Below are 14,966 nucleotides of genomic sequence, written 5' to 3'. Positions count from 1 at the left end.
CATTATTAAATTATATTTGATATATATTCCATTATAAATTATATTTAAGATATATATATATTTCATTATAAATTTGCCTAAATATGACCATTATTTATAATCTCTGTTAAATAAAAAAATGAGTTTTTCATAGTTAATATGTAATTTTAAAGAAGACAGCGGTCTGTTAGATGTTTTGTAAAGATTGGTGTCAGGGAAAACTCCAGAGTTCCACCTTTCAAAGGGACTGCTGACACTTCCACACAGAAAGCATAAGGTAGAAAATTAAGAAGGAAGACCTGGGGTCAACAATTAACTGTTGCCACTGTTTGCTATGTCAACTCACTGCTTGATTTTGTAGTTCACCAATTACATTTTTCACCTAATCCATAAAGTCTTATAATGAGGAAAATTTGGAGCACATACTTTTTAGGTGTATAATGAGCCAGTACATCATGAAATGAATCTGTCTTTAAATTTATGTTGGAGCTTAATTGTAACAAAATTGCAGTAAGTCAAATTATTATTATGATACTCTACATATATTAAATATATTTAATTTTATTTGAAATGCAAAGATACAGAGACAGAAAAGAGAATGTTCTATCTGCTGATCCACCCCCCAGATGCCTGCAGCAACCAGTTTGTGCCAGGCTGAAGCCAAGAACTCAAAACTCATTCTAGATCTTCTTTGTGGGTGGCAAGGACACAAAAATTTGTACATCACCTGATGCCTCCCAGGGAACTGAAATCAAAAGCAGAGTCAGGACTCAACCCCAGGACTCTGATAGAGGATGCAGGTGTCACAGGATGTGCCTTAAGTAATGCATCAAATGCTTTCCTCTTAATAAAATTTTTGAATTTTAATTTTATGTTACTTGGCTCCAGTTCCTACCTTTTGACTTTTATGCTTTTATAATTAAAACTTTTCAAGGGAAAATATTCTTCAGATATCTTTTTCAAAAATCTTAACTTTCAAAATAATTTATTTTTTATTACCATATAATTATTAAATAGTATACCATATATAATATATATTATAAAATATTATATATTATACTACATTTAGTAATTGGATTGTAAGGCATATTTGAGTCATTGTTGACTCTGTAGTCAACAAACTACAAATTTTACTTTTTAAAAAAGTTTGTGCATGTGGGATGGAGGAAGGATAAGAGAGACGGAGAGAGAGAGAAAGAGGGACAGTATTCTTCCAGCCATGGGTTTATTTCCAAGAACATAGTGATTCTTAGCCACCCTACCTTCGTCCTACCTTCTTCCTCCTTCCTCTCCTAGCCATTCTTATTTTTCACAAAGATCTATTTTCTATTAACTTCATACACATCAGATTAACCCTACACTCAGTAAATAGTTCAACAAATAGTATAAAAAAAACCTGTTACTCAACAATTGAGACAAAGTCTGACTTTCACATTCCTATTAAATATACATATATATGTGAAGATGTTTAACAATTACTTAAGAAGATAACAAATATGTTGATCTCTTATCAGTTTTCAGAAGTTTCTAAAATGGGATTTAATTTCTTTATTATCTTTCTTTAATCCCATAATACAAAAATATGATGTTTTTAAATGCATAGCTTTAGTTATGGGCTAAATATTTGCATTTTCCCAAGTGTATGTGTTGCAGTTCCAACCCCTGAAGTAACTATATCTAGAAGATGTAACCCTCATGGAAGTTATGTTATATGAGGTTGTAGGCTGGGCCTTGTTCCAGTAGAAGTTGCATTCTTAGAGGAAAAGAAAGGAGAGCCCTCTCTCATTCTCTCTTTCTCTTTCTCTCAACTTCTCTCTCTCTCTTCCCCCACCTCTTTATGCCACCCATCCAAGATTAGATGAGCGTGGTGTGCTCACAGAGAACTGCCAACTACATTCAAGCCAAGAGAAGACCTCTGAGTGAAACCTTTCTCTGGCAGCTTGATCTTGGACTTTGTTCCCCAGAACTGTGAGAATAATTTTCTGTTGTTTAAACTACTTGGTCTGTGGAATTTTATTATGGTATCTTGATCTAAAACAGCTTCTGAGAAAATTATGAATGGATGCTATATTTACTGCTGGTTTAAAATAAAACACATGTGATATCACAGAATTTTCTTGGGTCAGGAGTCCAGATGTTAGGTCCTCTGCTCAGACTCTTACAAAGCTGCCATGCAGTTCTTCGACAGTCTGCGTTCTCTTAGTCTCAACAGAGGCAGAATGGGTTTTGAAAAGCATCCTTTGCAGCTATAAGTTGAAGGGACTCAGCTTCTTGTTGTCTGCCAGTTGTGTGTTACTCAGTTATTGTATCTGACCTAAGTTTACATGAGGATACTTCAAAACAATCCGGGGAAGATTGTAAAAATATTTATTCTGGTGCAAAGATTTGAAATCAATTAGGGTAAGTTTTTTAGAATGTGCATTTTTTTAGTGTTCTGAAGATGGCCCATATGCATGAATTTCCATTATTTTTGTACAAAGATGAACTCATCTTTTACTTCCATACTTCCATTAACATTCTGAAGTACCCTCATACTCTCAAACAGATGATCTGTTGCTCCTTACCACTTAGGCTTCCCCAAAAATATCATTTATGTCATCAAGCCAAGAAGAGTCTATTGCTAAGACTTGCTAAGATTAAGTTTTATGTAAAGTGACACTCTTGGCCATGGCATTCCATCACCATTGTCTTGTAATGCATACCAATGAAAGAAGTAACATTACCTTTTGCTCTTAAAAACAAAATAACATCCCATCACATCACCCAGATATATTCTCTTGTTAAGAAGTAAGACACAGTTCTTGTACACCCAGGGATAGGGCATTGCACAAAGGTGAGACCTTCAGGAGACAGAAAACACTGCACGAGTGGGACCAATTCAGGGATTGGGTATCACAGATAAATTGTACAGTGGTAGCTTTGGGATCCGCATGGAAGGAAGGCCTATACTTCCAGGAATGGAAAGTTCCTACCTGTACTTTTTGGGAAGAAAAGTCCTTGTCCAGGTCCCTGCGGGTGCCTAAAGGTCAACCAATGAGGATCAGACCTGCCTCAACCTTTAACACCCATGCACTGAATCTATAAAAGGAGCTCTCCCAATCTCTGACAAGCGACTTCCCCGGCCCCTGTTCTGTTGCTCTGTTGGGACCGGGGAACCTCGCCTGGTACCAGGAATCCCAATAAAATCCTGTGATTCCTCTGCCTGGGAAGATTTGTTACCTGCTGGACACCTTGCAGTGCAGTATACAGTTTCTTGCTGAGGTACATTGTCATCAAAATTTTACTATCAATGAAATGTATTGTTAAGAATCTCTGAAAACTATTCCCAATTACTCTATGAAATTCTGAATTGGAAAATGGGAGAATACTATGAAGTAGTGCCTTTCCCTCATTTTTCAGAAGTTTTTACCTGTTTGTGTGACCATTGCTCCTATTATCCCCCAATCCTATTTTTTTAATTCTTTTTTCTCAGGTATTCAGACATGTTGTATCTGATCTTTTATATATTTTGTCTAATTTTCTAGTTATTTAATGCATAAGGCTAAATATATTCTCTGTGACATTGGCTTAGCCACAAATACAGATTACCCTCTGATGTTTTGATTTGACAATTAATATGGACATTCCAGTGAAATACATGTTATATCTTTATTGTTCTAACCATCCGGAAAGATGAAAAATCAATATTACAACATCCTATTCAATCAATTTTGTGTCCCTGTCAAGGATACATATATTGACTTTACTTGTTATTAGGTTTCACTTGGTATTAGAGTATGTTTAAGTTTTTAAAGAAAAATAAAATAGTTTTTAATCACACATTTTTATTTTAAGATAAATATGTGTATGCAAATAGGAGCTAGTCATTTCACAGTGTGGTAAGAGCAGCTTATTAAATTTGGAATTAGTAAATTTAATATCTGCTGTCCATGTAGTCCTCCTAAATTATATAACTTTCAGTATTTGTCTTGATATGAATATTCTCAAAGCTGTGGTAATGCTATATGAAATTCAGGGCAATAATGCAGGGAAACAATTTTGTATTCATCACTTGTTTTTCAGTTTATTAAACTCAATATAGTAATGTTCTATTCACTTATTTATTCCTCATTTTTCCTTAAGCTGTCACTTTTTTTTTTTTTTTTTTTTGACATATAGAGTTGTAGACAGTGAGAGAGAGAGAGAGAAAGAAAAGTCTTCCCTCCATTGATTCAATCCCCAAATGGCCGCTATGGCCGGTGCTGCACCAATCCGAAGCCAGGAGCCAGGTGGTTCTTTCTGGTCTCTGATGCGGGCACAGGGACCCAAGCACTTGGGCCATCCTCCACGGCCCTTCTGGGCCACAGCAGAAAGCGGGACTGGAAGAGGAGCAGCCGGAATAGAACCCAGAGCCCATATGGGATGCAGGTGCTGCAGGCAGAGGGTTAACAAAGTTAGCCAAGGCGCTGGGACAAGCTGTCACTTTGAACTGTTAAACAATATCCTTAGAAGTATTGCTTACCTCTAAATTTGCTTTGATTTTCCTTTTGGGAGTACAGGGGGTGTGCTTCAGTATAAACACTAAGTCATACTTAATGTTCTCCTTTTAGATAATAGCTCTGTGTGTTGGGACATCTAAGATAAAGCAATCACTTCTTATTAACTTGCAACTCGAACTTAGATAAATTAGGAATCTTTGTTTAACAGCATAGGCAGAGGTTTCATGTTTATAAGATAGAAAAAGCTAATATATGGAGGAAAACATTTTTAATTTTCTAAAGAAAGCAATTTATACTTCATTATCTTTATTTTTAATAAATATAAGCCTTGTTTATGGCCCAACAAAGAATGTAAACTATAGATACAGTATATCTATAATGCAAACTCTGTGAAGACTGGAAGAGGATTATAATTTGAAAACAACTCAGTACTTCTGACATGTTGACACATTGACAATCATGATATGTGGAATGATTGTCACCCATGATCTCCTGGAAGTGCCACGTTGCATAAAACAGATCTAACTTACTCTTTAAAGTTTCTTATCAAGCACATTAACTACTAGTCTAGTAGGAGTTTAATAGCAAAATATTTGTTGACTCAGTAGATAGTATGCATTGACTCAGGTCCTGAATGTGAATGCATTCAATTTAATTCAGCAGAACACCAGTTTAAGACTCTACAGAGCTATGATGGAAATGTTAGGGATTTGGAAGAGATAAATCAAATCCTATTCTACTGTGTGGGGAGACTTTTCTAGTAGTTTTCAAATGAAAAAAAGATTAAAGTACACACTGGGAAGTGGTGATACTTTGAAGAGAAAGTAAACTACTTTGCTTAGAATATGGTTTTCGAATGTATATCACTGATACTTTTTTAAATATAACACATGCACAAATAGACACACATGCATTGGATGCATGTGTGTATGTGTTAATGAAGTTGAGTTTTTGTAAACCATTATGAACAGCCCACATTGTCTTAATTTCATCAGAACAGAATGGTAGACTTTAAGCTTTTTGCTTTTCTGTAAAATAATTTTTACTTCAGTTATTTCTAAACTTTTTTGTTTATAATAATTTTTTATAATTGCAGAGAAAATTGTAGCTATTGTCTGTGAAATTTGATTAGTAATTTTGAATTTAGGATATGGGCATAAGATCTATTGAGAAGATCTTATTATTTGCTCCTGGCTTAATTTGTCGATTCTCTTTTTAACCAAGTTAAAAATCATGTAGAAATGTAAGTCTGTTAAGCATTTTTTCATAAGTTATGCATAGAATTTTATCTAAGTATTTTGCAGTCATCTCTATAGCTATAAAATTTACCATAGTACTACATTGCTAACTTCTTTAAGTGGGATTAAGGGGAATTTCATCAATGAACACACTCAGTTGGGAAACAAATACTTCCTCCAAAGAACACCTAACATTCTGAAAGAGGAGAAAACCTCTGCTACTGGAACCCTTCCAATAATCAAATAACAATATGAAACATTTTGCATGAAAAGATTTTGATAAACCATGTGATATATTGTTAGAAAAAGAGATAAACAGAGAAACAGATTTTTATGGATAGATAAGAAGAAAGAGATCAACAACTTGTGTCAACTATTAAGGTTATTGTTCCTAAGACAACAGAAGAGTCATTGTTGATTCCTTTTCCTTCTTTTTTACTAGAGTAGATAGTATTCATACTCTGAAGGGGACTGGACCAAATATAATGGCTTGAATGGTAACCAGAACCTTGGGCAGAACAGAAGACTGTGTGTAAGACAGGTTTTTGATGAAAACTGCTACAAGTTATTTAGGGGGTGTAGTTAAGGACTATGGAGATGAGGACAGATTTGATGTGGGAATGGGAGTAAACATAGGGATTATGAGAATCATTTGAATGCCTTATGTTAGAATTGTTTAGAAAACAGCTCAACAGACTTAAGATAAAAGCTTTTATATTCAATCTAGTAGCTATGAGGAGAGGTTAGGACCCAACTTGATATAGAATGAACAAGCACAGGTGGTGTTTATAGTCACATGGGAAATCTTAGATTAAGAACTGGCATTGAATACAGAAAATACATGATTGATTTAGACATTTGGTAACAATTCATAATGACCAAATGTCATTAATTCTCACATGGACTATTATTGTATTCTCCTAACGCATCTATTTACAAGATTATGCTGCATTCTACTACTAGGTTTTTAAGTACATGTATATATGCACATGTACACACATGCAATTGACTTAATCTGTTTTTCTAAATATCTTTGTGGCTGCCCACTATCTGTGGAAACCAGTACAAAGGCTAAAACCAAGTAATCCAAAGAATATTCATTTCTGTGCTCTTGGAATGCCCAAGGCATTCATTTTCCTCATTCAATACTCCAATGCCCCTGAGCTTCATAGTAAGGAGGTACAACCCAAGATATCTCTTTCAGTAATTTTCAATATCTCCAAATTGCGAAGTTGAATTTTCAAGAATATAGTGTAGTATCCATCATGGTATCTTTCCTAGATGGTGCCCAAATTTTTTATATTTTCATAATACATAATTTTTTCTATATTAAGACATTGTCATCCATTTAATGATCAAACAGACATTTTACCACAATTTTTCACATCAATCAACATAGCCTCAGAGAAATTAGAGCAAATGGAAAAATATGTACTTAAAAAAGAAAAAAAATTTATGCTTTTATAAATTTATCTAAATAAATCATGCAAAATGAAGGTTGGAGGCTCAGTTTTATGAACTACAGCCTCATGGGGATATCAGAGACTTCTGGATTCCAGTTTAGTTTAGCATGTGCAGGAGACTAAAGACAAGTATGAGAATGAAATCTAGAGATTTATTTTCTAGTTCTCTCTTTGTAAGACTGGCTGTGGCCTTCAATGTACTTCTGCTGTACACAGTATTACCAACTCTATAGAACTCCTTCCTTTTCCCTCTCTTTGATTATAATCACCACTTACAATTCCATTCTTTGGGGGATAGAGTTTTATACTGCATGGCTACTAACTCCAGCTTCTGCAACAACTATTGTGGTTCCCTCTACGCAGCTTAGAAATAGCCCCTCATAAATTCCATCCTCCTCAATTAAATATAGATGTTAGCTAGCCATTTTATGTTTGATGCAGAATTCTATCCTTTTCTTCCTAAGAACATGATAAAACTATGCAGTTGTCAAAATTACTGATTTACCTGCTACCAGATCTCCATCAAATAAAATAGAAATGCAATAAAGACAATGGCTTTTCCTCCTTGTGGTACAGAAAATTTGTACCTAATGGAGGGAACTGTGTTGTAGTGCAGCAGATTAGCCAATGCTTGCAATGCCAGCATCTTATGTAGGAGTGGCAGTTCAAGTCCTTCCTTCTTGACTTCTGATCCAGTTCCCTGCTAACAGTTTGGGGGAGCAGAGTAAGATGTTTTTAGACCCTGGGCCCCTTCCATCCGTGTAGGACACCAAGGTGAAGATTCTGGCTCCTGGTTTCAGCCTGGCCCAGCCCCAGCTATTATGGCCATTTAGGGAGTAAAGCAATGGATGGAAAATCTCTTTCTCTCTGTCTTTCCCAATCTCTCTGTCATTTTACCTTTTAAATAAAATAAATGTTTAGAAAAACATACCTCAGGCAGTTAAAAAGACAAGGAAGACTTCATTCAAGACTATTGCTATAAGGGTAATATACTAGACACAGTAATGCTAACAGATAAGTGGGAGTACTTTAAGAACTGGGCCGAGCTAGTGAAGAAGTCCTAAAAGACACTGTAGGGGAGGTTGGATGGTGTGATTAGGCCCTGTGGCTTCTGAACTGACACTTCTTGGAGTTAGCCTCCCACTTTCCCGAGGGCTTGGGAGTTAGGGAGTCTGTGTCCTTCATGATTATATTTCAAAGGGATAATTTCTAGATCCTTGAAAAAGACATTCCTGGGTGTAATATTGCCAGGAAATTTTGAGAAGATTCACAGCTCAAAGGGATATCAAAAAAATATATATTTGCAAGTTTTCTAAAGTAAATTATCCAAGAACAAAAGCCCCTTGCTGGAAAGCATCCTACGTGTGCAGCTGAGACCGTCCTGCTCATCTCTCCATTCCTCCTTCCTATGAGCAGTGGCTGTCATAAAGCAAGCACTCAGGGTGTGTTTATATAGTGAGCGAAAAATGGTTGAAAACACAGTAGAACAGAACAACTTGGCAAATGAGCAGGTTGAAATCCAAAAGAAGGCGCTGTCTCTCAGTTAAAAATTATGTCCAGAGAGTTCCTATCTCTTTTCTTAAAAAAAAGTATATGTATATATATATTTTACATTTATATTATATTTATATACTATACTATACTATATTATATTATTATATTATATTATTATATCATATACTATATATTACATTATTATATAATATTAATATACAATTATATATATTATGCATAATAATATTATATCATATCATATAACATATAGTTATATATATTATATATTATATATTATATAAATATATAATATATTATATAGAATATATAATAATTATATTATATATTATAACACATTAAAATATATTATATTATATATTATTGTATAATTGTATATGATATATTATATATTATTATATATTATATTATATATTATATTATATTGTATTATATTATAATATATTATATATCATATTATATTATATTATATATGATATATGATATATGATGTATAGTATATATTATTATACATAATATATATAATATAGTATAATATAATATAGTATATATTATTATAATATAATATATTATATATGATATTATGTATAATATATTATTATATTATATTTATATTATATTATATTGTCTGTAAAATATATATACATATATATATATATGTAAGGCAGAGTGACAGAAAAAAAAAGAGAAGCAGAGAGAAAGATTTTTCATCTTCTGGTTCATTCCTCAAATGACCTCAAGGACAGGGGCTAGGCCAAGCCCATGCCAGCATCCTAGAAGTCCATCGCAGTCTCCCACATGGGTGGCAGAGGCCCAAGCATCTGCATCATTTTCCTGTTTTCGCAGGCATGTTAGCAGGGAGCTGGATCAGAAGCGGAAAGCTGAGATTCCAGCCAGCTCTCATATGGGATGCTGGCATTGCAATCAACAGCTTGATACACCACAATGCTAACTCCTTGTCTTTTATTTTTGCTTGAACTTATATATATATTAAGGAATAATACAGTGTCATAACCTCTATGAAATTAACAGCTGGGATACTGAGTAAGATAGAAAAATCATATGCTTTTAATGATATCAAGGACTCCAGTCTTTTGAACTACTTAGACTTTTAGCACCTTCTTTTCATTTTTTGTACATATTCCTATTTTATAGGCAGGTAACTTGACTTTGTGACTATTTTGAGTGCTGGCCAGTTTCTTTTTTCTCTCAAAACACATTCCAACTAAACCTAAATTGCTGTCAGCCAGTCACCTATCATTTCTCTCAAAACAGTGAAATACATTTTGTTCACTAACACTGCTATACTTTCCTGGATAATATGTGTGTAAATAATTGGCCCTAGAAATGTAAAATTGTTGAATCTATTTAATCATCTACTGAGTCTCTAGGATTTTGGAAATCATGTTTAAGATGTGTTACTAAAATAGTCATCAGAAAGGTGGTGATATTCATTTCCTGAACTCTGAGTGACTTCTTAACCAGAGGTCCACACAGACCTTGGAAGACTTCTTCCTTAGTATTTCTGGAGGGTATGACTTTTATGGATTGTCTGCCCTAATTGCAGATAATGCACAAACTAAGATGAACAATACCAAATGCTTGCTTCTTCCCTGAGGGAACACCATGATTCAACAGGTAGCCTAACTTTCTTGAAATTATTGATATGTACTACCAGATTCCAAATATAAACAGAAGTGAGAATAATAAAATATTTAATTTCAAACAACCCATTTTCTTGTGAAATGGTGCAATACAGTTTTAAACCATGAAAACCCTATAATTTGAAGTTTGTTTGCTCTGGGTCTATTTACTTCTATATAACAACTTAAAAGGTGATATTTATAAAACTGCTGTGAGACTTTATTTACATTTGTTTTTATTTTAATGTGATTTTCTGAAATAACAATCATACTTCTGACATTATTTTATTATTGTGTTTTGAAAATAGCTTTAGCATTGATCAAAAATACCTTGCAATATTTTTAATTAAATGTGATATTAACTTTTCTTGATGCACATTTTACCATTACAATGAGAGTAAGAAGCATATTAGAATGTAAAGGCTAAATCTCAAACTGTACATCTTGAGGTAAAGGGTAAAACCTGTGGTTGAGGTGATATTTAATACACCCTGTGAGGATAGACAAGAACCACCAACACATGATCCCTTTCAATTCATTAGATGAGCCCTCCTTAGTTAGGTGATAAGGCAACAGAGTGTAAGGTAGTTATTTTCGTTTTAAGCTATGGAGATACTGACATAGTGATATAAAGTATAACTATGTTAGAAATTATTTCTAATGAGGTAAGAAAAGATATTTAAGGAGATCACATTTGTATAAATTTGGAGGAATATTTAAGACCCAAAGTATGGTGTAAATGATGTGTTAAGGTGATACGCTGGAGTGGAATGCCTTTGATGATTTTTAAATATATATAAATGAATGTTCAGCAGCAGTTGTGTTGGTGAGTTTGAACAGAGGGATTAATCATGAAAAGGCATGTTTCAGAAAGTTAGCAAACGGCATGAAGCGAAGATAAGGTGAGTCTATGTAGATAGATGTCACATAAAACTGGTTTTGATGAATATAGGTAGAAGCAACCTTGTTTTGAAGGGTATTTAACAGTTACACATTTGAGGAGTACTACACTTGTGTTGACTTTGTTTTTCTTGGAAGGATGTTTGGCAAGGAGCTAAATTGTGAATTCAGCTCTTGACAGTACATGAAAGCTTTAGATAAATATTTCATAACTAATAATATAAGGAACAAGGGGCCAGCAACCACTTGGAAAGCCTGGGTTTGAATTATTGCTCTTTTTTTTTTTTTTTTGAATGTATCATTCTGCAAATGTGTACCGCAAGGGACACATGTAATACCTCAGGTGATTGGGTACCTGACACCCATGTGGGGGACTCAGATTAAAATCCGTGTTTCTGCTTCAACCTGGTCTAATCCTGCTCAGCAAATGGATATAAAATGAGATAGGTGAAAGACTGAACAGCAAATATGATAGGATACCACAATATGCAAAGCAAGCAGAGAAAAACTGGCAACAGAGTAACTTGGGAAAAACGTTTAAGGGAGGCAGAAAGTAATAAGAGTATTCTGTAAAATAAATTAAGTTAAGGAGTGATACAAGAAGAGGGCCTTTAAAAATTGTTGAATGTCTTTGGAAGACAAAAGGTTTGAAATTGTTAAGACAATGGGTCCTGCACCCCATGGGAGACCAGGAAAAGCACCTGGCTCCTGGCTCCTGCCATCGGATCAGCGCGGTGCGCCGGCCGCAGCGCGCCGGCCGCGGCGGCCATTGGAGGGTGAACCAACGGCAAAGGAAGACCTTTCTCTCTGTCTCTCTTTCTCACTGTCCACTCTGCCTGTCAAAAAAAAAAAAAAAAAAAAAAAAAAAGAAATTGTTAAGACAAAAAAACCATTGAAATGGAACCTTACAGATGAGAATTAACATAGTAGGGATGTATTTATTATCTAGTAATTGATAATAAATAGAGATTTTGTTGTATTTGTAGATGGAATAGTACGAGGGAGAAAATTGAGGACTTTGCTTCCAGGAAATGCAGTGGTTAAAGAAAGAAGACGATCAAGGGAGGCAGACTAGGAGAAAACATTTTAGGATCGCACAGCTTAATTTTATTTTAAGAAAAATGAGGAATCTCTGAATATAAAGAGAATATTTATTTGAAGAAATGATACACTGAGGATGTAGGAAGCTGTAGTACTTTATTTCACTTTTGAAAATGCAAGGCTGGGACCAGAGTTGTGACACAGCTAATTATGTTGCTCTTTGTGATGCCAACATCCTGTATCTGGGTACTATTTGGAGTTCTAGCTGCTTTGCTTCTGATCCACCTTACTGCTAATGTGCTGGGAAGGCAGAGGATTATGGCCCAAGTACTTGGGTCCCTGCCACCCATGTGGGAGGTCAGGATGAGTTCCTGGGTCCTGGCTTTGGCCTGCTTGGATCTAGCTGTTGATACCTTTGGGAGTCAATCAGCAGATGGAAAATTCATTCATTCTCATTCTCTCTCTCTCTCTCTCTCTCTCTCTCTCTCCCTCCCTCCCTCTCTCTCTCTCTCATGTATTCCAAACAGTACAGGTCTATATAAAAAGGGATTGTGAATATTGTCCAGGATTTCATCAATATATGTGAAACAGTAATAATATAAGAAATATGCTTCTGCAAACTCGGAGCTTTTTTTAGCTCAGCAGAAAGCCCAGTAAGTGCACAAAGTAAGAGTTAAGTCCTGAATAAATCTTGAGTTAGGGAAATGAGTCAGGTTAGCAAAGAATCAGGTATTGAAGATTCTGAGAAAGGTTATGGCCTGGATGCAATCAATTATTTTGTAATTAGTAGAGCGATCTAAGTCTTGCATAGTTACTATCCCATGTATCACTAGCCCCAGTGAAGGATAGACTCAATCTATTAGCTTCGGATGCATATTAAAATGATTTTCACCTACTAAATGTCAGATAACTAATATAGTTGTGTTTCACCACTTCCCTTCTTTCCACACTAGTAGACATAGGGCTCCTTTGTACAAAGCATAAGAAAGATGCTCCTGTAGACAGACAATTCACAGAAGTTATCTCCTTCAAAACTAATTAGAGAAAAATCTTGCATCGCCTAAATTGTTTTCTTCACACAACAGCCAATTGTTTCGTGAGCAGAGTATGGAATGGATTTCAATCCTTTTTTGTGTCTTCCTGGACAAGTACTTTCAGTAAGCACTTTGTGTAACTTTGATGGTTCTTTGGATGAGTTGATTAAACTGGGTATTTATCTTGGGCCAGACTCGCCCTGCTTTTCTGAAATGAATACATCCACATTGCAATGAATGGACTGGAATTCAGAACCTTTACATTTCCTTCCTATTATTGGTCCTGCACAGTGACTCTTTATGCCCTCATTTTTGCTCTTCTCATAATCACTTAAATATGTGAAGTTGAAATCACTAGATTTATGCTTTGGAGAAAAATCTTTCAAAGTTTACCTTAAAGTAAAAATGTTTCCACTTTATAATTTTTTTCCTGCAGTATAGTTCTGAGATCATTTTCTTTAAACCTCATATAAATGGCCTCTCTACATCTCAAAGCCCATGAGCACACTCACTCATGTGGACAGTTGTTTAGTGTGAGTGTCACTGCCCTTTATCTTAAGCTTTTTCTCAGAAGGTATGCTAACCTTTTCACATACATACAATACAAGAAAAATACATTATTTATGAATTTGAATCGCTTGAGCTCCCAGCTATTACACTCTTGCTTTACAATGTTTGATATATTAAGATTAAAACAAAATTAAAATCTTTGATTTTATTTCTCAGATAAGTCCATGAGCTAGATTTGGAAATGTGTGCTTAGAGCTGTAAGACCCTGTGACACAGCAGTATTTCACTTGGGGAAAAGATTCTGGTAGTGCTGTGTTCCAGTGCATCACTAATACAATGGTGTTTTGATAAAATACTACCTTCTCTCATCTGTCAGTAGAGTACCAGGGAGAGGAACGAAGTCAGTTTAATTATTTATTAGCGCAATGTATCATCACGGTGTCAGCAGCCGATGCTGAGGAACATGACCCTAGATATGAGATGCTGAGCTCTAATTTTCATAAGTAGTGTCCTTGAATCCAAGGTGAACAAACTCAGGCTCATTACAATGGCTTGTTAAGGAAAAAGTGTTATAATTGCACTGTGGATGCAAACATTGCTAAAGATGTCAGCAAATGGCAATTGTAATTTAAATTTTCTTTACAGAAACACTATATAGAAACTTTTACCACAAACTACAAATAATTTTATGTAACTTAAATTATGCTTGATTTTAAATCATAACTCTTGTTTTAAAAATGTAGTTTGAAGTCTGTACTTATTTTTTTATAACAGATGCACAATTCAGTTTTTTTTTTGCTCTTTTTGTAAAACAGTTAATGATGATAGAAAGGATGAACATTGAATTAATGGATAAAACCGGGTTTCCAGTGTCTGTTAAAAATGCTGGTCACATTTTGACAAGATATTATTTCAACAAATATTAAGAAGTAAGGCATTAATTTAACAAATATACTTACTATGTACTTATTGCATGTCTGGCTCTGTGGCAAGTTCTTGGGGCTATAATAATGAACAGTCCTTTAATCAAAAGGTAAAATAGCTGAGTGGGAAAGGGACATTAACTAATCCCAGTTGTGATGTACACAAGGAGTGCTTGACTTCTAGAAACTGCCCCAGCTCTTTCACCCAGGCCTGGGCATTACTTTGAGCCAGACATAGGCACAGC

This window comes from Oryctolagus cuniculus, chromosome 15, assembly GCF_051225735.1.
Source record: "Oryctolagus cuniculus isolate XC-2025 breed Fujian yellow rabbit chromosome 15, ASM5122573v1, whole genome shotgun sequence".
Lineage (NCBI taxonomy): Eukaryota > Metazoa > Chordata > Mammalia > Lagomorpha > Leporidae > Oryctolagus > Oryctolagus cuniculus.
This window is presented reverse-complemented; position numbering follows the sequence as displayed.